The sequence below is a fragment of the Leucoraja erinacea genome, chromosome 3, assembly GCF_028641065.1.
Source record: "Leucoraja erinacea ecotype New England chromosome 3, Leri_hhj_1, whole genome shotgun sequence".
Lineage (NCBI taxonomy): Eukaryota > Metazoa > Chordata > Chondrichthyes > Rajiformes > Rajidae > Leucoraja > Leucoraja erinaceus.
The window spans coordinates 64958423-64983578 of record NC_073379.1 but is presented as its reverse complement, the minus strand read 5'-3'; the positions used below and the strand labels follow the sequence as shown (position 1 = coordinate 64983578).

At 43.1% G+C, this 25156-nt stretch overlaps 2 long non-coding RNA genes across 2 annotated transcripts in view; one reads left to right on the top strand and one right to left on the bottom strand.

Moving 5' to 3' along the window:
* Positions 1-205: 205 nt before the first annotated feature.
* Positions 206-25156, top strand: part of LOC129695671 (uncharacterized) — a 66472-nt gene continuing 41521 nt past the window's right edge. The window contains exon 1 of the long non-coding RNA XR_008723209.1: positions 206-327. This is a non-coding gene — a long non-coding RNA (uncharacterized LOC129695671). The remainder of the gene's footprint in view (positions 328-25156) is intronic.
* On the bottom strand, positions 3420-19444 carry LOC129695670 (uncharacterized). Its single transcript, XR_008723208.1, has 3 exons — positions 19283-19444; positions 7119-7293; positions 3420-7042 (listed from the first exon to the last, which is right to left on the bottom strand). It is a non-coding gene; the product is annotated as an uncharacterized LOC129695670 (long non-coding RNA).

The following is a 25156-nucleotide window of genomic DNA, read 5'->3' as shown; positions in this document are numbered from 1 at the left end:
AAGTAAATATTCTCTTTCATTATCCTAATAATGAGCTTCAGTTTCAACTCTGTGTCACCTCACAAAGCTCACGACAACAAGGTTTGAGCAGCAGTGGCATTGAATACCATTTCTGTGTAGTGAGATCTTTTAATCTTTAAACTGGATTGTGGTGGCTCAAACTTACTTCACTTGCAATGTTAACAGCCAGGAAACGGATCTTTCATTCCCACACTCTGTGTCTAAATTGTATTCAGTTACAACAAGCCAGTTTAAACCAGAGCATCAGACAGCTCTTCTCATGATCCTATGTCTTGTCAAGTGACTTTGACTAAAATGTAATCACAGGTAAAATGTTTATTTCTTCATTGGTTTTTAATCGATTTATTATTATTAATATTTTTGTTTTATTCCACATATTCATTTAAATGCTTTAAATCATATTTATTGTCTCTGATTATTAATTAAAATGACAATTAGAGGTCAAACACATCAAGGTGATTTGTGGGCCTGGGGACTGCTGGCTGTGGCCGATATGTACTCACAGTCTGCTGCACCTTGTCCCCTGCAGCCAGCTCTTCAGACTGATGGGTCACGCAGAGCAGTGATAAGGAAGTGGGAGGTAATTGGGAATATTAGGCTGGAAGCATGATTTGGCGCAAAGAAAATGTCAAATAAATATCACAGGCTGAAGAAACTTTTCGTTTAGTTTAGTTTAGTTTAGTTTAGTTTAGTTGAGAGATACAACATGGAAACAGGCCCATCGGCCACCTGTCGACCAGCAATCACCCATACTCAAGTTCTATCCTACACTCTAGGGACAATTTACAGATGCTAATTAACTTACAAACCTGCACATCTTAGGAATGTGGGAGGAAGCCGGAGCACCTTGAGAAAGCCGACGCGGTTACAGGGAAAATCTACAAACTTCGTACAGACGGCATCTATAGTCAGGATCGACCCTGGGTCACTGGCGTTGTAAGGCCGCAACTCTACTGTTGCATCAGTGTGCTGCCCGGTGATAGCAGGTTGATTGTAAAAGCAACAACATGCCCTTAGCATCAAAGTATGGGTCTCTCTTGGGCTTGTACTTTCAAGAGGAGCAAAGCCATGGTTATAAGGTGTGAAGGCTTTGTGAGTAAGGTGTGAGGTTCTGCAGTATATAGCGTGTGTTATCTTGTGAAACCAATAAACAAGGACACTTGGAAGTAGATAAGTGAATATATTGACTTTTTCGATTTTTATTGGGGCATTGATCGGGGCATATGACTTTGATTAGGCTACATTTTAAGAATTGCGAGCAGTTCTGGTTGTCCGATGCAGGAGAGATGAAGAGGCTTTGGAGAGGATGCAGAAGAGGTTTAGCAGAATGATGCCTAGGTTAGAGGGCATTAGCTATGAGGAGAGGTTTGACAAACTTGAATGGTATTCTATGGAGCATCGGAGGCTGAGGGAAGACTTGATGGAAGTACATAAAATTATCAGTGGTACAAAATGAATGGACAGCCAGAACTTTGTTTCCAGTGGAAATATCAAGGACTAGATGGCATAGCTTTAAGATGAGAGAGGCAAAATTAAAAAAAGATGTGCAAGGGCAGGATTTTAACGTAGAGAGCGGTCGGTGCCTGTAACAGGTGGTGATGGAGGCAAATGTGGTAGTGGCATTTAAGATACATTTAGATAGACATTTGGATTTGCAGGGAATGAATCATGAACAGACAGAGGTTTAACCTGGCATCATGTTCAGCACAGACATTGTGGGCTGAAGGCCTGCTCTTGTGTTGTGCTGTTTTATCATCTATGGTTGAGGGACCATATTGTCGACAGGCCGGGAACCAGCATTCTGGTAGGCAGGTTTGCCACTGCTACACGGGTGAGTTTAAACTAAATAGTGGGATGGAAGAAACAAATTGGAAATACAAGGATGGAGTTAAAGGGAAAGAGAGTGTAGGAAAAGTTAAGAAAGACACCAGAATTAATGGGGCAGAAAGCTCACGAAGGGATAGGAGAGTATGGCCAAGTGAAATAGGAATCGATGTGAAAGGTGAGGTGAGTAATGGAATAAAAGTATTATATATGAATGCACAAAGTATAAGAAGTAAAGTGAATGAGCTTAAGGCTCAGTTAGAGATTGGTAGATATGACATTGTGGGGATTACAGAGACATGTCTGCATGAGGATCGGGACTGGGAACTGAATATTCAGGGTTATACGTCCTATAGAAAGAAAGGCAGGTGGGCAGAAGTGGTGGGGTAGCTCTGTTGGTGAGGGATGAAATTCTGTTCCTTGCGAGGGGTGACATAAGGACTGACGATGTAGAGTCGTTGTGGGATAGAATTGAGGAATTGTAAAGGTAAGAAGATACTAATGGGAGTTATCTACAGGCCCCCAAACAGTAGCCTGGATATAGGGTGCAAGTTGCAGCAGGATTTAAATTGCCATGTAACAAAGGTAATGCCACTGTGGTTATGGGAAATTTCAATATGCAGGTGGACTGGGAAAATCAGGTTGGTTCTGGACCCCAAGAAAGGGAGTGCTTCCTAGATGGATTCTTAGAGCTGCTTATACTGGAATCTACCAGAGAGAAGGCAATTCTGGATTTAGTGTTGTCTAATGAACCGGATTTAATAAGGGAACTCAAGGTAAAGGAGGTAGTGATCATAATATGATAATTTTAATCTGCAATTTGAAAGGGAGAAGGTTAAATCAGAAGTGCCAGTGTTGCAGTTGAACAAAGGGGACTATGAAGGCATGAGAGAGGAGCTGGCCAAGGCCGACTGGAAAAGGATCCTGGCAGGAATGACGGTGGAACAGCAATGGCAGGAATTTCTGGGCATAATCCAGAAGATGCAGGATCATTTCATTCCAAAGAGGAAGAAAGATTCTAAGAGGCAACCGTGGAGTCAATTATTAAAGAGGTAATAACGGCGCATTTGGATAGCAGTAAAAGGAATGGTCCAAGTCAGCATGGATTTATGAAAGGGAAATCCTGCTTGACTAATCTTCTGGAATTTTTTGAGGATGTGACAAGTAAAATGGATTAAGTAGACCCAGTGGATGTAGTGTATCTGGACTTCAGAAAGTCTTTGATAAGGTCCACACAGGAGATTAGCGGGCAAAATTAGAGCACATGGTATTGGGGGTAAGGTACTGACATGGATAGAGAATTGGTTGGCAGACAGGAAACAAAGAGTAGGAATAAAACGGGTCCCTGTCAGAATGGCAGACAGTGGCGAGTGGAGTGCCGCAAGGCTCGGTGCTGGGAACGCAACTATTTACAATATATATTAATGATTTAGATGATGGAATTAAAAGTAACACCAGCAAATGTGCAGATGACACAAAGGTGGGTGGCAGTGTGAACTTAGAAGAGGATGCTAGGAGGTTGCAGGGCGACTTGGACCGGTTGAGTGAGTGGGAGTAGTACAGATGCAGTATAATGTAGATAAATGTGAGGTTATACACTTTGGTGGCAAGAACAAGGAGGCAGATTATTATCTCAATAGTGTCAGATTAGGAAAAAGGGAGGTGCAACAAGACCTGGATGTCCTTGTACACCAGTCACTGAAAGTAAACATGCAGGAACAGCAGGCAGTGAAGAAAGCTAATGGCATGTTGGCCTTCATAACGAGAGGTTTTGAGTATAGGAGTAAAGAGGTCCTTCTGCAGTTGTACAGGGCCTTGGTGAGATCACATCTGCAGTATTGTGTGCAGTTTTGGTCTATTAATTTGAGGAAGAACATCATTGCTATTGAGGCAGTGTAGCGTAGGTTCACGAGGTTAATTCCCGGAATGGCGGTACTGTCATATGAGAAAAGATTGGAATTTAGGATGAGAGGGGATCTTATAGAAACGTATACAATTATAAAATGGGCTGGACAAGCTAGATGCAGGAAAAATGTTTCCAATTTTGGGGGAGTCCAGAACCAGGGGCCACAGTCTAAGAATAAAGGGGAGGCCATTTAAAACTGAGATGAGAAAAAACGTTTTCACCCAGAGAGTTGTGAATTTGTGGCATTCTCTACTAGAAGGCAGTAGAGACCAATTCACTGGATGAATTTAAAAGATAATTAGATAGAGCTTTAGGGGCTAGCGGAATCAAGGGATATAGGGAGAAGGCAGGCATGGGTTATTGATTGTGGATGATCAGCCATGATCACAATGAATGGCGGTGCTGGCTCGAAGGACCAAATGGCCTTCTCCTGCACCTATTTTCGATGTTTCTATGTTTCTTTGTCTATGTTGTAGTTGAGTAAGGAATGACAGAGGTGGTAAAGGATTTCAAAGAGTACAGTGTTGCAATATTCAGGACGGAGGATCTGACAGCGGTCAGAGATGATAACATTGAGAAGACAATAGTAAGCTGATAGAGTCGCAGAATTGTACAGTATAGAAATAACCTCTTGATCCACCATTACCAAGTTGACCATATTTTGGTTTAGTTTAGAGATAAAATGTGGAAACAGCCCCTTCATCCCACCGATTCCGTGACGAGCAACGATCACCCAAACACTAGTCCTATCCTACACACTAGGGACAATTTACAGAAACCAATTAACCTACAAACCTGCACGTCTTTAGAATACGGGAGGAATCTGGAGCACCCGGAGGAATCCCACGCAGTCACAGGAAGAACATACAAACTCCTTACAGAGAGCACTTGTAGTCAGGATCGAACCCGGGTTTCTGGGGCTGTAAGGCAGCAACTCCACTGTTGTGCCATTGTGCCGCCCTTATTCTTATACTGGTCCTGTTTCTCCTTATTTTATCCATCTATGCCTTGGTCATAGAAATATTAGTAAGTACTGCAAGTTGTGGTTAACATCGGTGGGAGTAGTCTAATTGGCAATTATTGGCAGATTATTGTGAGGTGGGAACATTGCAAGAGGGGCATGTGTTGCCACTAACTGGAATGGGTAAAAGAGGATGACTGATTGGTACAGGGGAGAAATGGAAGAAGCAAATGGTGGTGGGATAAAGGAGGAAAAGATGCAGCTGATCATTGAAGAGGGATCTTCTTCAGCCCAGCAGTGATGGAGATGGGTAGGAGAAGATGTATATATATATAATGCATTTCTTGCTGGCCATATCCCCCAAGAAGAAATGTCAATTATGTTGTCTTGGTGTAATGCAAGTATGCATGTAATTGTGAGTAGTTCTTCAAGAGTCAAGAGAGTCAAGAGTGTTTGATGGCCACATTTATGACAACATTTCTTACTTTTAGCAGCAAAATAGGCCTGTAACAATACACATTGATGATATATAATCAAAGATAATAGTAAGATTAAACGAGAACTTACCAGTTTGAAGTTTGATCTTTATTTTATGAGGAGTTACGATGCGGGATTACGTGAAGATCCTCGCCAGCACGCATGCATGACATACTTCAAAGCAGCGGTGTGGAATCACAGAAACAACACAATAATTGAAATAAACATAGTAAAGATAAGGCGAACTAAGATACCAGTTGACCTTTATAATTGAGGGTGGGAGCGGAGGGCACGTAATCCCTCATCGTAACTCCTCATAAAATAAAGATCAAACTTCAAACTGGTAAGTTCTCGTTTAATCTTATTATTTTACTTCGGAGTCACGTGAGTGACTACGTGAAGATTTTAAAGCTCTGTGATTTCAAACCGTGTAACAGTCCATGCTTCACTCACTGCCGAAGTCATCCAACGGAGGAAGTATGTTATCGTAAACAAACATGGATCGGTTTATAAAACAATAATGATATTTATTTGAAACAATAACAAAGAAAATAATGCTCCCCCCGGGCTTAAATTATATATTTGCAGAGTCTAAAATTCTCTCTGCAAATGAAACAAGTTTTGCTATTGGCTTGTTGTAGAATGTTTGGAAAGTTCTTTCCATGGCCCACCCCGCTGTTGCCAGGATGTGGTCCAATGGCACGTCCATTCTGTTAGCCGCTGACGTGGATGCTGCCCTGGTGGAGCGAGATGTATAAATATCAGTATCCACTCCAGCATCTCCCAATACCTGTTTGAGTCATCTAGAGATGGTTTGACATGACACCCGACCATGTGGCTTTTTGTAGCTGACCCATAGTGTCTTTTCTCTCCCTCGGGGATCTTTGGTTGTGTTGATATATAGTAGCAGATGTGTCATGACACATAAACGGGGGTCAGGTGGGTAGGCCCGGAATTCCATAATGAGTCCTGAAGTTCCTGGTCTGCTCTGTTTTACCAGCTCCTGAATAGTGAACGTTATTTGGTCTGGAAGTTGAAATGATTGATTCTGTCAACCATCAACCCACTGATGAAGATAGGTTTGTGGATCTTCTACTTTCTCCTTATAAAATCACTATCAACTATTGGGGCAGCACAGAGATAAAGTAGCTGCCTTACAGAGCCAGAGACACGGGTTCAATCCTGTGTGTGTGCTGTCTGTACAGGGTTTGTGCGTTCTCCCTGTGACCACGTGGGTTTCCTCCGGATGTTCCGTTTTCCTCCCACACTCCAAAGACGTGCAGGTTTGTAGGTAATTGGCTTCTGTAAAATATGTAAATTGTCCCTAATGTGTAGGATAGTGCTAGTGTACAAGGATCGCTGGTCGGCACTGAATCAGTGGAACCAAGGACCTTTTTCCGCACTGCATCTCTTCAAAAAGTCTAAAAATGTCTTGTTCTTGTTGATGTTGAGAGCAAGATTGATAAACAAGGAACTATTGCAATTAGTTTACAAAAGGAAGACACAATGTGCTGGTGTAAATTAATGGGCCAGGCTGCATCTCTGGAGAACATTGATCAGGATCATTCTACCAGAAACATCTCCCATCCATGTTCTCCAGAGATGCTGCCTGACCCCCTGAGTTACTCCAGCATTTTGTCTTTACTTGAGAGCAAGATTGTTGTTCTGGCACCATTCAATCAAATTTTCAATCTCCCTCCTATACTCTGCTTCATCATTACCCATAACTTGTCCAACAATGGTGGTATCATCGGCAAAGTTCAAGATGGTGTTGGAACTGTGTCTGGCTGCACAGTCATGGGTCACTGACGCAGATCACAGTTTTTGAAGTTATATCAAACTTGTCGGAATTCCTAAAAAGGTAAGCACAGAATTAGCAGACTAGTATATGGGGCTCAGGTGATTATACTGAATTGATTAGCAACCTACCTCCAGGCTGTCTACTTGCATGATTTTCCCGTCAATGGCTTTCAGTCCCACATAGTCACCCACTTTTGAAATAGAACCTCCAACTCTTCTCCATTCAATCAGGATCACACAAATGGAAAGAAGCAGCAAACCACTCTCTCCACTTTTTCTCCTCCAGAGGAGACCCATCAGATATCTGAAAGAGAATAGGGATTGACCTGATTTTAGATAGGGTGCTTATCAGGCATTCATGGGGCAAAATGTATTGACCTCCATAATTAGATCCAGTGCATATACTTTGCAGATGCACAAGATCAAACTTTTATTTAATTGAATATCCGAATAACCTAAGCTGTGTTTGTAGCTCAGTATTTAATACAAAGCTAACATTGATTGTTGCCCTGGCTGAGACATCAGGTATGAACTGTCCCCATACCGGTCTATCCACGGTATTAGCACACAATGGTATCTGTATCAGCCCACTTAAGCTCTTGCTAAAAACACCACCACCAATTTGATCAACACATTTCTTCTGAGAGCAGAAGAGTCCAGCAATTTTATAAGAGCACTTGCGTTGAAAGAACTTGCCTCTTGCTGGAGCCTGCTGTTTAGGTCACGGCACCTCTGAAGAAATCCGGGGGGCACATAATTGAGGAAATCCCGTTCATGCTAGTTCAATTTCACAAGGCAACAGCGTGTTCTGTTTTGCATGTGATGCTGGGTTTAAGCAGCCACCAGGAACTCCTCACGAATGGGACAACATAATTTCAGGTCATTCTTGGGCTTTTTATAATATTTACTCCTTACTGCTTCTCTGAAATAACTGAAACCAGGAAAAGGCACTCCTCGACTAATGTAAGAATTATGTTCCATAAAACCTTACACAAGTCAGATAAGTCTGAAGAAGGGTCTCGACCCGGACCGTCACCCACTTCTTCTCTCCAGAGATACTGCTTGTCCTGCTGAGCTACTCCAGCTTTTTGTGTTTATCTTAGATTTTATGTAAGTCAGACTCACCAACTCTGTGTCTGTTTCCTTCCCCTGCCCAAAATAACTCACAGAGATTTCACACCTGCTATTTCTTTATTGAACTGCCCACTAAACAGGGGCGTTTAGATGGTCTGTGGTCCTGGGTCGACAGAAGTGACTGCCAACCAATCTATCACAATCAATGGGGTGAGGTATTAATTGGAATCCAGCAGAAATCCCTCTCTGCATGCTTGACAAATCCTTGTCTCTCTCCTCGTTAAACCACGAGTCAATACTGCTGGCCTAAAGCCCGCTGTCTCAGCGGCGTCCGGCAGCAGCTAATTACTCAAAACCTCGCCACAAATGCATCGGCTTTTGTTTAGCATGTTACCAAAATGATGGAGGAGAGAGTGACTCTCCTTTCACAACTTGTTAATAAATCTGAGGTGTCGCGACTGAGCTTAGGGCAGCTGATAATGGGGAAGAGTTCAGATACAGAATCACATGTAAACTCCTGGGGTGGCAGCACCTTGCAGATGTCAAATCATAAAGTGCTGAAGAAACTCAGCTGGTCAGGCAGCATCTGGGAAGGAAATATATGTCTTTGAGAGATGCTGCCTTACCTGCCGAGATACTCCAACACTTTGTTTTGTTCAGGTTACTTGTAAATTTGAGTTCTGTCTCACCGTAGGGGCATTTTCTGTGGCGTGCGGCCTTCTGGGTAAGCACCACCATTGCTGGCTTGTTTCTGCAATTGTCTTGCAATTGTTTAGTTACAAGATGTAAACTTAAGTGATCATACAGTGTTGTGGAAATTACAAACTGTCTTGATTGCACGCGGGTCTGAGTACAGGATTGTTTATGTAAGTGCAACTTTACCGAAGTGACATGTTGCGTGAGGTAGGAATGTCTAGTCTTAAAACTTTTTCCATGGAGTTACATTTGCATTGTTGTTGGTGGAGATAGAGTAAAATATAGTCAAACTTTGATTGATTGATCAATTGATTGGTTAATTGATTAGTTGGTGGATCGAATGGTTGGTTGAATGATTGATTGATTGTAGGATACAGCATGGAAATAGGCCCTTCAGCCCACCATGCCAACCATCAATCACCCGTTCGCAGTAGTTATATGTTTTCCCATTTCACCTCCACCCCTTACACATTAGGGGAAATTTATAGAGGCCAATTAACATACAAACCCACATGTCTTTGGGGTGTGAGAGGAAATCGAAGCACTCAGACGAAACCCATGTTGTGAAAGTTAGAACATTCATGGTCCACACAGACAGCACCTGAGGTCAGGATTAAATCCGGATTTCTTGGTGCTTTGAGGAAGAAACTCTACCAGCTGCGCACTTTACTGTTAGGCTTTTCGTATTGAATGTTAAATTGAATTGATTCCTTAACCAGAGCAGAGTATTTCCATCAGGTGGAGGTATGCCAGCGATCCCAATGTCTGCTCCTGCAAAACACATTAGTTGGAGGCAGGTTTAATGGAAGCTTGAGTGGGTTGCTCTCAATGATTGTGTGTTACTATTATGAAGGGTACAATATAAAATGATGCAATTTTACTTCTTCAGGAATTTATAAAGGCAAAAATGTAAATTTATAATAGTTTTCGGGCCTGTCGAGTCTATGCCACTTTACATGCTTTTGCCTGGTTGTAATCAAGCGAAAAAAAAGCTCCTCAAGAATAATGGCCATAAGGTTACAGAAACCCCACAGATAATATTTCATATGCATGGCATCAACTTCGATTAGAGCATCATAATTCATTTTAAAGTTTCTTGTGCATCAATGTATTTTCAGTGCAAGCCTTTGTTGTAGGGTTGTACCAACTGTAATGCAAAGATCTGTTATTCCACCAAAAATTGATCTGCTTGAAAAAAAGATGGATTCAGCTCAGCAATAAAATAATAATAATAATAATAATAAATACTTTATTGATCCCCTCAGGGAAATTCAGATGTCCAGAAGCCCCCAACCAACAAACCCACAGATTCAAAACAAACGCAGACAGTGTCCATTGAATACACTGTGGACACTACCTGAGAGCAATAAATACTTAAAAAGACCAATAATTAACAATTAAAAATTAAAAATAGCAAAAATGCACCCCCCTACAGCCTAGCGATCCGAATTATAAAATCTAATGGCTGCAGGGGTGAAGGATCTCCTGAACCGCTCCGTTCTACAGGGCAGGGAGAGGAGCCGTTTGTTGTTCCGAGTGCTCTTTTGACTCTCCAGAATTACATGGAGGGGATGCCCGGGGTTATTCAGGATGACCTGCACCTTGTGTCTCATACGCCTCTCAAGCACATCCATCCCAGAGTCTACTCTCCCCTCCAGCACTGAGCTAGCTCGTTTAACCAGTTTGACCAGCTTCTTGTTGTTTTTTCCACTAATGCTCTTGCCCCAGCTGACAACAGCGTAGAAAATAACACTTGCAACCACAGTGTTGTAAAACATGTGCAGCATATCACTACACACATTGAAGGATTTGAGCCTTCTGAGGAAAAAGAGTCTGCTCTGGCCTTTTTTGTAGAGGGAGTCAGAGCAAAGATCCTATAGCAGAGCAAGATAGGCTACTCCTGCTAAATGCAATGGACTGACGTGTAGTACGCTATGGAGGGGATCATGGGCATTTTTCCACGCCCATTTTAGCAACCTGAGCCTACCTAACCCGACCCGACTCGCACTATAATCAATGTTGCGGGGCAACAGTTTGTGTGGGTCAGATTCATAAATCTGTCAGTTCAAACTTCTTGTCAAGAATAAAATTTGATTCTGGTAATTGTCTTTTTTTAATCTTTTTTAAATCATTTCTTTTTAAATGGCTCACAAGCAGTGTTTGAGTTGATTTTGTAGTAACCGGAACCGACCCGACTCGCAGTGTGATTGACAGGGGGGGACTTTTTGTGCATGATTATAGGGTTAGATTCATAATTCTGTTAGTTCATAATTCTGTTGATTCTTGTTAAAGAATAAAATGTTTATAAACACACATACATGAAAATTATATAAATGTATATAACACACACAATTATATTTCTCCTAATCCAATAATGAACTTTATTTGAGACTAGACAAGGCACATTAAATAAGAAACATTGTAAATAAGAAACATTGTAAACCTCCCTGCAACTTCACACACACTAGGCCTTATCCCCCCCGGCACTCTCTCGCCTGCCCCCTTACTACAATGTCCCCCCTCCTATGCCCCTCTCCTCGCCGCCCCGGGCCCCGCACTCTCTCTCCTCGCTGCCCTGGACCCCGTACTCCTTCTCCCCGCTGCCCCGCACTTTCTCTCCCCGCTGCCCCGGGCCCCACACTCCCTCTCCCCGCTGCCCTGCGCTCCTTCTCCCCGCTGCCCCGCGCCCCACACCCCTTCTCCTCGCTGCCCCGCACTCCTCTCCCCCCGCTGCCCCGGGCCCCACACTCTCTCTCCCCGCTGCCCCACACTCCCTCTCCCCCGCTGCCCCACACTCCCTCTCCCCGCTGCAGGGGTGAAGGCCCCGCACTCTCTCTCCCCGCTGGAGGGGACCCCGCACTCCTTCTGCCCCGCTGCTCCCCGCACTCTCTCTCCTCGCTGCCCTGGACCCCGCACTCCTTCTCCCCGCTGCCCCGCACTCTCTCTCCCCGCTGCCCCGGGCCCCGCACTCCTTCTCCCCGCTGCGGATCCAATCTTTGGCCGGAAGCAAGAAGGCGGGAGCAAGAAAGCGGAGCAAGATGGCGGACCAAGATGGCGGAGTCAGGTTGCTAAAATGTGTCCTATAATCACCCATGAATCCGCCCATGAGCGTTGACCTCACGTTTGCGTGAGAGTAACCCATCTTGCTCCGCTATAGGATCTTTGAGTCAGAGTTGACAGACCAGTCCAGTTTGTTATCAAGGTGCACTCCAATGTATTTATATGTCTGCACCACCTCAATGTCAGCCCCAGCAGCGTTGACCGGCTGAAGGGGGATCTTGGACCCCCTTCAGCCAGTCAACGCAAAATAATCTGTTTTGCTTTTTATAAATAATATGTACTTATACCTTACTACAAAAGGCATATTAAAAGTATACAGAAATATTACCTAATCTCAAAGCTATTGAGCAAATCTTCCAGTAGAGATGCAGGAATATTATTATAAAGAGATTGGTGACAGTCATGGGAATAGTATGGCATTATAGAATTAATGCTGAAGAAAATCAGTATTTTGTTTGTCCATAATATTTTTCTGTTGCTGCAAGGTACTGCAGATGCTGGTTTACAAAAAAAGACAAAGTGCTGGAGTAACTAAGCAGGCCAGGCAACATCTTTGGATAACATGGATTGGCAATGTTTCTTGTCGGGATCCTTCTTCAGACTGATTGTAATGAGGGAGATGAAACCAGCAAGTGAGATGGGGGCGGGGCAAATTTAGCAAATGATAGGTGGATACAGGTAAGGGGTTTTGATAGATAGGTGTTAACGTGTATAGATTAATTACCTGAAATTGGAGAACTCAATGTTCATTCTGTTAGATTGTAAACTGCACAAACAAAATATGAGGTGCTTTTCCTTCAATTTGTGTGTGGCCTCACCCTGTTAATCTTCTTCTTATCAAGTCCACACACAAGATTAGAAGTTGTTCAGCCAGAGCTGAACACACTTCTCGGCATCTGCGTACAGTGGTGTCTGCCTTGTGCTTCTTGTGCGTGGTGGTGGAAAGATTGGTGGAAACAGGGCCGCGACGTGAACGCTCTTTCCTTGTCCCCACTCTGTTAATGGAAGAGGACCAAGACAGAATGGTCAATATGGGAACAGAAAGGGGTGTTAAAATGCTTCACAATCGGGAAATCCTGCAGGCCTCGGTGGACCAAGCACAAGCCGTCAGTGAAACAGCTGCCTAGTCTACACAGGGTCTACCGATGTAAAGGGGGCCACTTCGAGAGCACTGAATGCAGTCGTTAAGGTTAGGGGAGGTTATACATGAACATGAATGCCTCACATTATAGGAGCCCTGGATGGATGTGAGGGAGGAGGTATAAGGACAGGTGTTCCATCTCCTGCAGTTGCTGGGTGAAATACCGGGGAGGGGCTGTGGTTTGGTTGGGAAGGGATGAGTGAGCCAAAAGTTGTGGAGGGAGAACTGTGGGAGTCGGAAAGGGACGGGGATGGGAAGATGTGACTGGTGGTGGGATCACGTTGAAGGCGGCATAAGGTCGGAGAATGATGTGTTGAATGCGGAGGCTGGTGGGGTGAAAGGCGAGGACCAGGGGGATTATATCCTTGTCCCATCTGGGGAGCAGGTGGAATAAGAGCAACACTGGGAGGCAATGCGGGTGAGGGAACTATCTAACAGGGGGAAACCAAATTTACTAAAGAAATAAGACACTTGGATGTATCAGAATGGAAAGCCTTATCTTGTGAACGGATGCAGAAGAGACATAGAAATTGGGAGTAGGGGATTACATCTTTTCAAGAGGCAAGGTGGGAGTAGATGAAGTCCAGATAACTGTGGGGTTTGTAATAGACATTGGTCTGTCCCCTGTGAGAGAAATGAGAGAGCAATAATGGAGAGAGAGGTGTCAGAGACGGTGTGTTGTATCTGTTAGTTTTTCAGTTTATTGTAATAAAATCTATCTAGCCCGCTGCTATCTTTTTCTCTTCGTCTATTTTATGGAAGATATTTCAGGGTGGAGACTCATCTATGAAATGTTGATCTCTGAAATGTTTAGTCTAAATTTCCACCCTTTTAGTTTGACAAAGTTATATTATTCAAGTGGATGAATACAACCTGGTACAATTGACAAAACTGCAATTATAGTTATCTCAGAGTGTAGAGGTTGGTGTTGAATATCTTCCATAGTGTTAATATGGATTGTGTAGCTTCTGCTATTGGAAATGTGTATGATATTGTGTGGTGTTAATGGAAGCTGGTATCCAGTAAAACTGCTTTGTTACATTGTTAAGATTTTTGCAATGGATTTATCTCCATGCCAACACTGGCTTAATTGATGTGGATGAGTTATTGGCCTAGTAAAATCTTGTTATGAAATTGGAACTGACATTATTACTGCCAAAACGCAAGTCAAATGTCGTATACGTGTAATTTGGGGCCAATAAAAACTACTTCCAAGTAAAATTATCAACCTTCAATTTTTATGTTGTGCAACCGTTTAAGTGACCTTGTGTTTCCCTTTTGTAGTTTCAGAAGTATTTAACATCATATTGTTGAAGCTCCTAAATACAGTATTTTGAAATGATATAAACGATCTGAATACTATATTCTTTGTATCAATAATACCAATACAATAGGCTTTGTACCAATAATTCATCAAAATAATAGAAGTGGGTTTGGGAACAGCTCCATCCAAGACCGCAAGGGATTGCAGAGAATTGTGGACGTAGCCCCTAGACCATCACACAAACCAACATCCCATCCATTTACACCTCATGCTGCCTCGGCAAGGCCAGCAGCATAATCAAGAACAAGTCATACCTTGCCAATCCCTCTTCTCCCCCCCCCCCCCATCAGGGAAGAGGTATAGAAGTGTGAAAACACACAGCTCCAGATGAAGGAACATTTTCTTCCCAGCTATGATCATGCAACGGAACCATCCTATCATCAACTAGAGAGCAGTCATGAGCTACTATCAAACTCATTAGAAACCCTTGGATTATGTTTAATTGAACATTACTGGATGTTAGTTTGCACTAAACGTTATTACCATTATCATGTATCTGTACACGAAGGGCGACTCGATTGCAATCATGTATAGTCTTTCCATTGACTGGTTTGCACGAACAAAAGCTTTTCACTGTAGCTCGGTACACATGAGAATAAAATAAACTAAACTAAAACTAAACAAAGGTGCATTCAGAAGGTATTTAGACCTCTTCACTTTTTCCACATTTTGTTACGTTGCAGCCTTATTTTTTTAAATAATCAATCTACACACAATACCCCAGATTGAAGAAGTGAAAACAGGTGTTTAGAAAATGTTGCAAAGTAATTAAAAAGAAATAACTGAAATATCACATTTACATAAGTATTCAGACCCTTTGCTATGACATTCAAAATTGTGCTTGGGTTCATCCTGTTTCCATTGATTATCCTTGAGATGTTTCTACAACTTGATTGGAGTCCATGACTGGTAAATTACATTTATTAGACCATGATTTGGAAAGGCACACACCTGTCTATTTAAGGTCCCACAGTTGACAGTGCATGTCAGAGCAAAAACCAAGCCATGAAGATGAAGGAATTGTCCGTAGACCTCCGAGGCAGGAGTGTGTCGAGACAGACCTGGTAAAGAGTATAAAACAATTTCTGCCGCATTGCAGGTCCCGAAGAGCACAGTGGCCTCCGTCATTCTTAAATCAAAGCACCAGGACTCTTCATAGAGCTGGCCTCCCGGCCAAACTGAACAATCGGGGGAGAAGGGCCTTGGTCAGGCAGGTGACAAAGAACCCGATGGTCACTCTGACAGAGCTCCAGAGTTCCTCTATGGAGATGGGAGAAGCTTCCAGAATGACAGCTATATCTGCAGCATTCCACCAATCAGGCCTTTATAGTAGAGTGGCCAGATGGAAGCCACTCCTCAGTAAAAGGCACATGACACCCCGCTTGGAGTTTGCCAAAAGGCATGAGAAACAAGATTCTCTGGTCTGATGAAACCAAGATTGAACTCTTTGGCCTGAATGCCAAGTGTCACGTCTGGAAACCAGGCACCTCTCATCACCCGGCCAATACCATACCTACGGTGAAGCATGATGGTGGCAGCATCACGCTGTGGGGATGTTTTTCAGGGGAAGGAATTGGGAGACTAGTCAGGATTGAGGGAAAGATGAATGGAGCACAGTACAAATGAACAAAGTACAGAGAGATCCTTGAGGAAAACCTGCCCCAGAGCGTTCTGGAGCTCAGACTAGGGCGGAGGTTCACCTTCCAACAGGACAACAACCCTAAGCACACAGCCAAGACAACACAGGAGTGGCTTTGTGACAAGTCTGTGAATGCCCTAGAGTGGCCCAGCCAGAGCCCGGACTTGAAACTGATCGAACATCTCTGGAGAGATCTGAATATAGCTGTGCATCGACGCTCCCCATCCAACCAGACGGAGCTTGATAGGATCTGCAGAGATGAATGGGAGAAATTACCCAAATACAGGTGTGCCAAACTTGTAGCGTCATACCCAAGAAGACTTGCGGCTGTAATCGCTGCCAAAAGTGCCTAAACAAAGTACTGAGTAAAGGGTCTGAATGGTTATGTAAAATGTGATATTTCAGTTATTTCTTTTTAATTACGTTGCAAAATTTTCTAAACACCTGTTTTCGCTTTTTTATTATAGGGTATAGTGTGTAGATTGATGATTAAAAAAAAAAATTTAATCCATTTAACAATAAGGCTGTATTGTAACAAAATGTGGAAAAAGTGAAGGGGTCTGAATACTTTCTGACTGCACTGTATTGTGCATGTTCCCAATAAGGAAATCTGGCAATCATGGAGCTTGTGGGTATTATAGAATTGTTGAAAGATCTGTGTAGAACAGAGAGAGTATGTTGTAAAATACTGAAGGAATAAGCTGTGTAGTTTTACACTAATAACAGAGGAGACAAAATGATGCTGCCAGATAGCACTGAAATGAGTGAAGGACCATGGTGTTGGAGTATTAAAGTGATGTGTGGTTCTGTTGTTGGGATGACTGTGACATGATATAGCATGAAGATGTGATGTGGGGATACTGGTGCCCAGGCCTGAGGTCTGATGGGCGTGTGAATATTAGTAGGGAATTCCAGCCGGAGCCAATACTGTGCGGGTTTATTTATAGCCGTTCAGAGTTGCACTCGACACTTGCCTGTATATGGTTCCCAATATTCTGCCATTGTGGGTCTCTTAAAGAAATGGCAGATGCATTACAAGTTCACAGACATTGTGGGTCGAAGGGCAATGTTCTGGTACCGTATGGTTCTATGTTCAATGTTCTATTGCGTGATCATTTTAATATTTCACTTGTAATCTAACTGCAGTGCATTATTCAGATTCAGATTCAGATTCAGATTCAATTTTAATTGTCATTGTCAGTGTACAGTACAGAGACATTTAGCATCTCCCTGGAAGAGCGACATAGCAAATGATTTGAATAAATAATAATAAGTGTCCGGGGGGGGGGTGGTGATTGGCAGTCACCGAGGTACGTTGTTGAGTAGAGTGATAGCCGCCGGGAAGAAGCTGTTCCTCGACCTGCTGGTTCGGCAACGGAGAGACCTGTAGCGCCTCCCGGATGGTGGGAGGGTAAACAGTCCATGGTTGGGGTGAGAGCAGTCCTTGGCGATGCTGAGCGCCCTCCGCAGACAGCGCTTGCTTTGGACAGACTCAATGGAGGGGAGCGAGGAACCGGTGATGCGTTGGGCAATTTTCAACAATTTTCGCTAATGATGGAACAAATACATTTGCAAAAAACACCAGAAGATGAATTAACAAAAACATTATTGTTTAAAGGCTAACTGGATGCAACCTTGAGGCAGGAAGGATGATCACACCCATTGTGATTCCTGTGGAAACTTTTGGATTTTGCCGAATGGCTCCCAGAAGGATTTATTTTCAGCTGAATTGTTTTAAAAGCTTTCTTTGATGACAAAGCTGCATGGTCCATGTTTTACTTTATTTGCAGATGTGGTAACCTTGACCTGAATGACATTTTCGATCTGTGCCAACATGTATGAATATATCGTTCCTTCCATTTGCCAAGCATCTGCCTTCAGCCATTACTGCCCCTTGCAAGGGAAGATGGCAATTGCAATAGGCAGGATGACATTTCCATTGTGTAGGATGGAACTGCAGATGCAGGTTTACATGGAAGATAGACACAAAATGCAGGAGTAACTCAGCGGGACAGGCAACATCTCTGGATAAAAGGAATGGGTGACGTTTCCGGTCGAGACCCTTCTTCAGACTTCACAAGACAGCCAAGGAACAACCAAAATTGAACCCATCAGGGTTGTCAATGCCGACCATGATATCTTTTGATAAAGAGTTTGGCATTCATCCAGTACAGGCCAGCACAGGCAAGCTATATTCTAATAATAATAATAATAATAATAATAATAATAATAATAATAATAATAATAATAATAATAATAATAATATATTTTATTGTCATTGCACGTCAGTGCAACGAGATTTAGTATGCAGCTTCCAACCGATGTAAAAGAAAAGTAAAATAAATAAATAAGCCTGTGTGACGTGACCATCCGAGGGAGACAGTCCAGGGGGGATGGGGGGCACTCAGCAGGGCCGGTTCAGAGCCGCTATAGCTCTGGGAATGAAGCTGTTTCTGAGTCTGGAGGTTCGGGCGTAGAAGGCCTTGTAACGTCTGCCGGAGGGAAGTAGTTCAAACAGTCCGTTACAATAGCAACACATTCAATATGTTATTGTTGAGAAATTGCAGAGAAAATCCAAATTGGATTTGTCGTTCAACTTCATATGAGTAATTATCATCTGCTAATCAGTCACTCGAAGTGTCCCATGAGCCAATTATGCCATGTTAAGTGTAGGAAGGAACTGCAGACGCTGGTTTACACTGAAAATAGACACAAAGTGCTGGAATAACTCAGCGGGACAGGACATTCCTTCTATCGAGAGATGTTGCCTGTCCCGCTGAATTACGCCAGCATTTTGTTTCTCTCTGTAATGTCATGTTAAACTGATCTTATCTGCCTGTACAGGATCCATATTCCTCTATATGCTGCACTTCCATGTGCCTATCCAAACGTCTCATAAACACCACTGTTGTATCCACCACCATGTGCATGGCAATGTGTTTGAGGCCCCCACGATTCTCTGTGTAAGAAACCTGCCACCACACATCTCCATTAAACTTTCCCCCTCTCACCCTCTGTTTTGTGTTCCATTTTGTTCCCCCCCCCCCCCCCCCCCCCCCCCCCCCCCCCCCACTATTTCCTGTGGTTGAACCTGTCCCACTCTGGTTCACACCCAATCCTCCCATTATCCCTCGCCCTTTGACTTCCATCCATCCCTCTTGGTTTACATTTCACTCCTCCTTCACTCCTCTTCTCCCCTCACCTGACACTGGGGTTGCCAACTCTTTGTGTCTAAAAGAGGCCATGCCTAGATACTGCGTAGCAACCACTACGCAAACTCCGGGGCTGGGGGTGTGGGGTTGGGGGTGGAGGGAAGGGATTAAGCATTGTACATATATGATAAACTCAAAACTACTCACAGTTTTTATAGCTCACTTGAGTATAGTCCAGTAAACATGTATTCCTTTACCTTGTGTACTCACTGATCATGCAAGGTGGATATAAGTGGGGGGGAATTGTAGATAAGGGGTAGGGTAAAAAGTGATGTATGCTTTGTATCTGTCAGCCATTTACCCCAGCACAGGAAGCATCTGTCCTGGACCATGTGTCCCGCAAGTTGGCCAATTTGCAATAAAGGGAGAAACAAAATTCGAAGGGCCGAATGGCCTACTCCTGCACCTAATTTCTATTTCTAAAATGCTGTTGTGAATGAACAGGTTAGGCAGCATCCTGCCTGACCCACCCAGTTATTCCAGCTTTTTATATCTCTCTTTAGACTTTAGAGATACAGCGAGTAAACAAGCCCACTAAGTCCGCTCCGACCAGCAATTACCCTGTACACTATCACTATCCTACACACTAGGGACAATTTACAATTTTACCAAAGCCAATTAACCTGCAAACCTGCACGTTTTGCTTCCAAGATTAATGATTTGGAAGAGGGAATTAGGAGCAACACTAGCAAGTTTGCGGATGACATAAAGCTGGGTGGCAGTGTGAACTGTGAAGAGGATGTTAGGAGGTTGCAGGGTGACCTGGACAGGTTGAGTGAGTGGTCAGATGCGTGGCAGATGCAATATAATATAGGCAAATGTGAGGTTATCCACTTTGGCGGTAAAAACAAGGGGGCAGATTATTATCTCAATGGGGTTAGGTTAGGTAAGGGGGAGGTGCAGCGAGACCTGGACGTCCTTGTACACCGATCACTGAAAGTTGGCTTACAGGTACAGCAGGCAGTGAAGAAAGCTAATGAAATGTTGGCCTTCATAAGAGGATTTCAGTATAGGATTAAGAGGTTCTTCTGCAATTGTATAGGGCTCTGGTGAGACCACATCTGGAGTATTGTGCACAGTTTTGGTCTCCTAATTTGAGGAAGGACATCCTTGTGTTTGAGGCAGTGCAGCGTAGGTTCACGAGATTGATCCCTGGGATGGCGGGACTGTCATATGAGGAAAGATTGAAAAGACTAGGCTTGTATTCACTGGAGTTTAGAAGGATGAGGGGGTATCTTATAGAAACATATAAAATTATAGAAGGACTGGACAAGCTAGATGCAGGAAAAATGTTCCCAATGTTGGGCGAGTCCAGAACCAGGGGCCACAGTCTTAGAATAAAGGGGAGGTCATTTAAGACTGAGGTGAGAAAAATCTTTTTCACCCAGAGTTGTGAATTTATGGAATTCCCTGCCACAGGGGGCAGTGGAGGCCAAGTCACTGGATGGATTTAAGAGAGAGTTAGATAGAGCTCTAGGGGCTAGTGGAGTCAAGGGATATGGGGAGAAGGCAGGAACGGGTTATTGATTGGGGATGATCAGCCATGATCACAATGAATGGCGGTGCTGGCTCGAAGGGCCGAATGGCCTCCTCCTCCTGTACCTATTTCTATGTTTCTAAGATGGCGCCCAACCCTGGCGACTATTTGAGCGTAAGCCACAGAAGCAGATCTACAATATCATATTACACTCTTAACTCTCTGCTCCTATAGCAACATTTCTTACTTTATCTGTTTACTGTGAATGGCTCCAATTTTAATCATGTGTTGTCTTTCCACTGACTGGTTAGCACGCAACAAAAGCTTTTCACTGTACCTCGGTACATGTGACGATAAACTAAACTGAACTGAACTGAAAGGGGCATTAACTATCCTAGCAGCATCATTTGAGAATAATATGGATTTGAGTGAAGTGCTTCAGCTTTGCCTTGCTCTATATCAAGAAAAAATAGACCCAATCATTGGGAAAACCTTACCAGGGTTTCACTCCTGATTGGAGAAGGTGCAGTAGGAGACTTAATATTTATTTTTTAAGTTCTCTCATGAGAATACTCACCTGAATCTCACAAATAGTACTCCGTATCCTTTAAATGAGCTCCAACTGTACCCTCCCAGACACAACCAAGAGTGTGGCAAATAATGAAATAGAAATTATGGTAAAGGCAGGATAAACTGTGGAAGCTCGAATCTAGAACAAAAACAGAATGCTAGAAGAACTCAACAGGTCAAGCAGCATTGGTGCAAGCAAAAGATGTGAGCTGACATTTCTTCTTGCGTCAGGCCACAGGAAAGATTGCCGGAATTTAGCAGGATTTAGTGGGGATGGGGATCGGAAGGTGATAGGAGGTACTAGATTGGGAGGGAATGATGGGCAGATAGAATCAGTTTGGGGGAGAAGATCAACAAAGAAAGGAAAAAATAGGTGGATAGGTGTGTGTGCGTGTGCGTGCATGCATGTGTGCATGGAAGATGAGCCCCAAGGGTGTAGCTTACATCAAATCTGAAAAGTCAGTATCCATACCACTGATCATAATCTACAAAACAGAATATAAGACATTGTTCTTCAAATTTGTATTTGTCCTCTCCGTAGCTGTGGAGAAGGCTAAGAACAGACAGGTTGGTGTGGGAGTGAGAGAGTTAAAATGACATACAACTGAGACCGCAAGATGACTAGCGGTATTCTGCAATACGGGCACCGAGTCTACACTTGATTTCACCCACACAGAGGTCACATCAGGTTGGAGGAGGCGTGGGTAAACCTCACGTGGAAGGGCAGTTTATGTCGCTGCATGGAGTTGAGGGAGGAGGTGTTACACCTCCTTCACTTGCAGGGAAAAGTAAGAGGGGACAGGGCAGGGGCATGTGGACTCGGGAGACTCGGAGGTAACGGTCCCTGTGGAAAGCAGGAAGGGGGGAGGATGTGACTGGGGCATACCGGAAGAGTGGAGGATGGTGTGAAGGCTGGTGGAATGAAAGATGAGGACCAAGGGAACAAACAATGGAAAAACTCAGCCAGTCTAGCAACATCTGTGGAAAGGGAGACAGTCAATATTAGAATCATTGAAACATAAAAAAATAGGTGCAGGAGTAGGCCATTCGGCCCTTCGAGCCTGCACCGCCATTCAATATGATCTTCTTCTTGTGTATGGCATACACAACTTATAGTTGTAAAACAACTTGTTCTGTTTGAGCTTCTGTTTGTGCACGCCAGGTTGAAACGTGGACCACGTGAAGGTTCCTATTTCCCACCCCATTTAATATGATCATGGCTGATCATCTAAAATCAGTACCCCATCCTTACTTTTCCCCCATATCCCTTGATTCCTTTAGCCCTAGGAGCTAAATCTAACTCTCTCTTGAATTGGCCTCCACTGCCTTCTCTGGCAGAGAATTCCACATATTCACAACTCTCTGGGTGAAGAAGGTTTTCCTCATCTCAGTCTTAAATGGCCTACCCCTTATTCTTAAACTGTGACCTCTGGTTCTGGACTTCCCCAACATCTAGAACATTTTCCTACATCTAGTCTGCCCAATCCTTTAAGAATTTTATATGAAACCCTCTCATCCTTTTAAGTTCCAGTGAATTATCACGAGAGAAAAATACACAACATTTCTTTAAATTTAACATCACTAACTCTGAACTGTTTGGAAATGGGATATAGGAAATGGTTCTATAATAGTATAACTTTGCCTGAAGACTTCATAATTGTGTATTCACAGCATTAAGTATCATGGAATGTTTAATAAAAAAGAACATAATACTATTTCACATTTGTTAATATTTTATGTCACTCTGTCATCACTTGGAAAACAACAGTAATTATACGCACTATATTCCCATTAAAATTAATAACTATTGCATTTCTCCTGCATGTAATTTGTTTTTCTATACTGCAGTGAACATGAAAATAATTGCTCCAAAATTGTTATAAAAGTGAGAGAGTCAGATCTATTGGATCTACGTGCAGAAACCTACCTAAACTATTAGGTGGTTGCAAAGTGCTGGAATAACTCAGTAGGTCAGACAACATACCCGGAGTATGTGAATAGGTGACGTTTCAGGTCAAGACCCTTCGTCAGTATGCTGCCTGACCTGCTGAGTAACTCTCGCACTTTGTGTTGTTTTGTGTATTAATCAGCATTTGCAGATCTTTGTTTCGAAACTATCAGATATTCTGAAGCTACTGTAATTATCACTGAAACACGAGCTGTGCCAACATTTCTAGGCAAATAAAGGTCACCTACATCAGGACTCAATTGACGTAGAACAGCCTGTGGCTCAATAGTCATGCCCCTGGCATGCATTGTATCACACAAACGCTCTCTATATTAATATTAATACATTAATCATTTTCAGCCACGATTGAAATGTTTGCACGATATACATGAAATGTATCTTAACTAATTGATAAATAAGCTGATAACTCTGATCTTATGCACTATACAACATCTATTGGATACAAAGTCAGAACTGTAGAAACAAGGAACTGCCGACCCTGATTTACAAAGTAAGGCACAAAGTGCTGGAGTAACTCAGCGCATCAGGCAACACTTCTGGAGAAATAGATAGGTGGCTTTTCGGGTTGGGACCCTTCCTCCAGCTGATTGTGGTGGGGGGTGACCAAAATCATTCTGAAGAAGTATCCTGACCCAAAATGTCACAAAGTCAGAACTAATTGGTAACTGACTGCAAAGCAGAAAAAAATGGAAATATTTTTAGGAAGTAGACATTTAAATTACAGGGCTCAATTGTTCAAGAATTCTTATCTTAAGCTAACATAACATGCATATCTGCCTAACATAGCTTCATTAAATGTTTACAACAAGTGAATGTTCATGTGCATTTAAAGTTTATGGTTCAGTAAAAATTATTGTTTTCTATTTGCCCTTCCATGACATTGACCCTCAATTCAATTCAATTCAATTCAAATACCTGTAATCTCACCTGTTCCTAAAAGCACGGAACAGTGATGCAATGGTAGCGTTGTTGCCTTACAGTGCCAGAGACCCCGGTTTGATCCTGACTACGGGTGCTGTGTCTGTCTGGAGTTTGTACATTCTCCCTGTGACCACATGGGCTTTCTCCAGGTGCTCTGGTTCCCTCCCACATTCCAGACTTTCGGTTAAGTGGCTTCTGTAAAATTGTCCCTAGTATGTACGATAGAGCTAGTGTACGTGTAATTGATGAAACGCGCAAACTCGGTGAGCGGTAGGGCCTGTTTCCACGCTGCATCTCTAAACTAAACTACACTAATAATATGTAGAAACAAACTGCAGATCCCGGTTTATACTGAAGATAGACACAAAGTGCTGGAGTACCTCAGAGTGTCAGTCAGCATCTCTGGAGATGATTTGAGTCTGGACCCTTATTCAGACACTGTTGTAGAGCCAGAAGTTTCACCTCCTTTCTACCACTCTCTCCTGATTCAAAATACTCTTCCATCCTCTACCTCATCTGTTCTCGTGCCTTCTTATGCTGTTTGTGTCATTTTTTGTTTGACAACAATTTTATGAAATGTCTTGACTCATTGTACGTAGGATAGACACAAAGTGCTGGAGTAACTCAATGGGTCAGGCAGCATCTCTGGAGAAAGCAGTCTGAAGCAGGGTCGCAACCCGAAACGTCACCCATCCATTTTCTCCAGATATGCCGCCAGACCCGTTTAGTTACTCCAGCACTTTGTGTCTATCATCAATTTATTGGCAAGGCTTGGACTGGCTGAAATACCCCCGTTCTTCCTTCTCCATTAAAACATCAAGGCAAAGTATTTTGGAAAGCCTGGCATCTTCTAACCAGTCTGATCATCAGTCAGAAGAATGGTCTCAACACAAAACGTTACCCATTCCTTCTCTCCAGAGATACTGCCTGTCCTGCTGAGTTACTCCAGCTTTTTGTGTCTATCTCTGATCATCCTACTGCTCTGCTCCAGACCTGTGGATTGCATGGAATTTCCTTGGGTATAAGTTAATTCCGCTCCACTAAGGCATTGCAACACTAATAGTATGATCAGCAACTTCTAAAT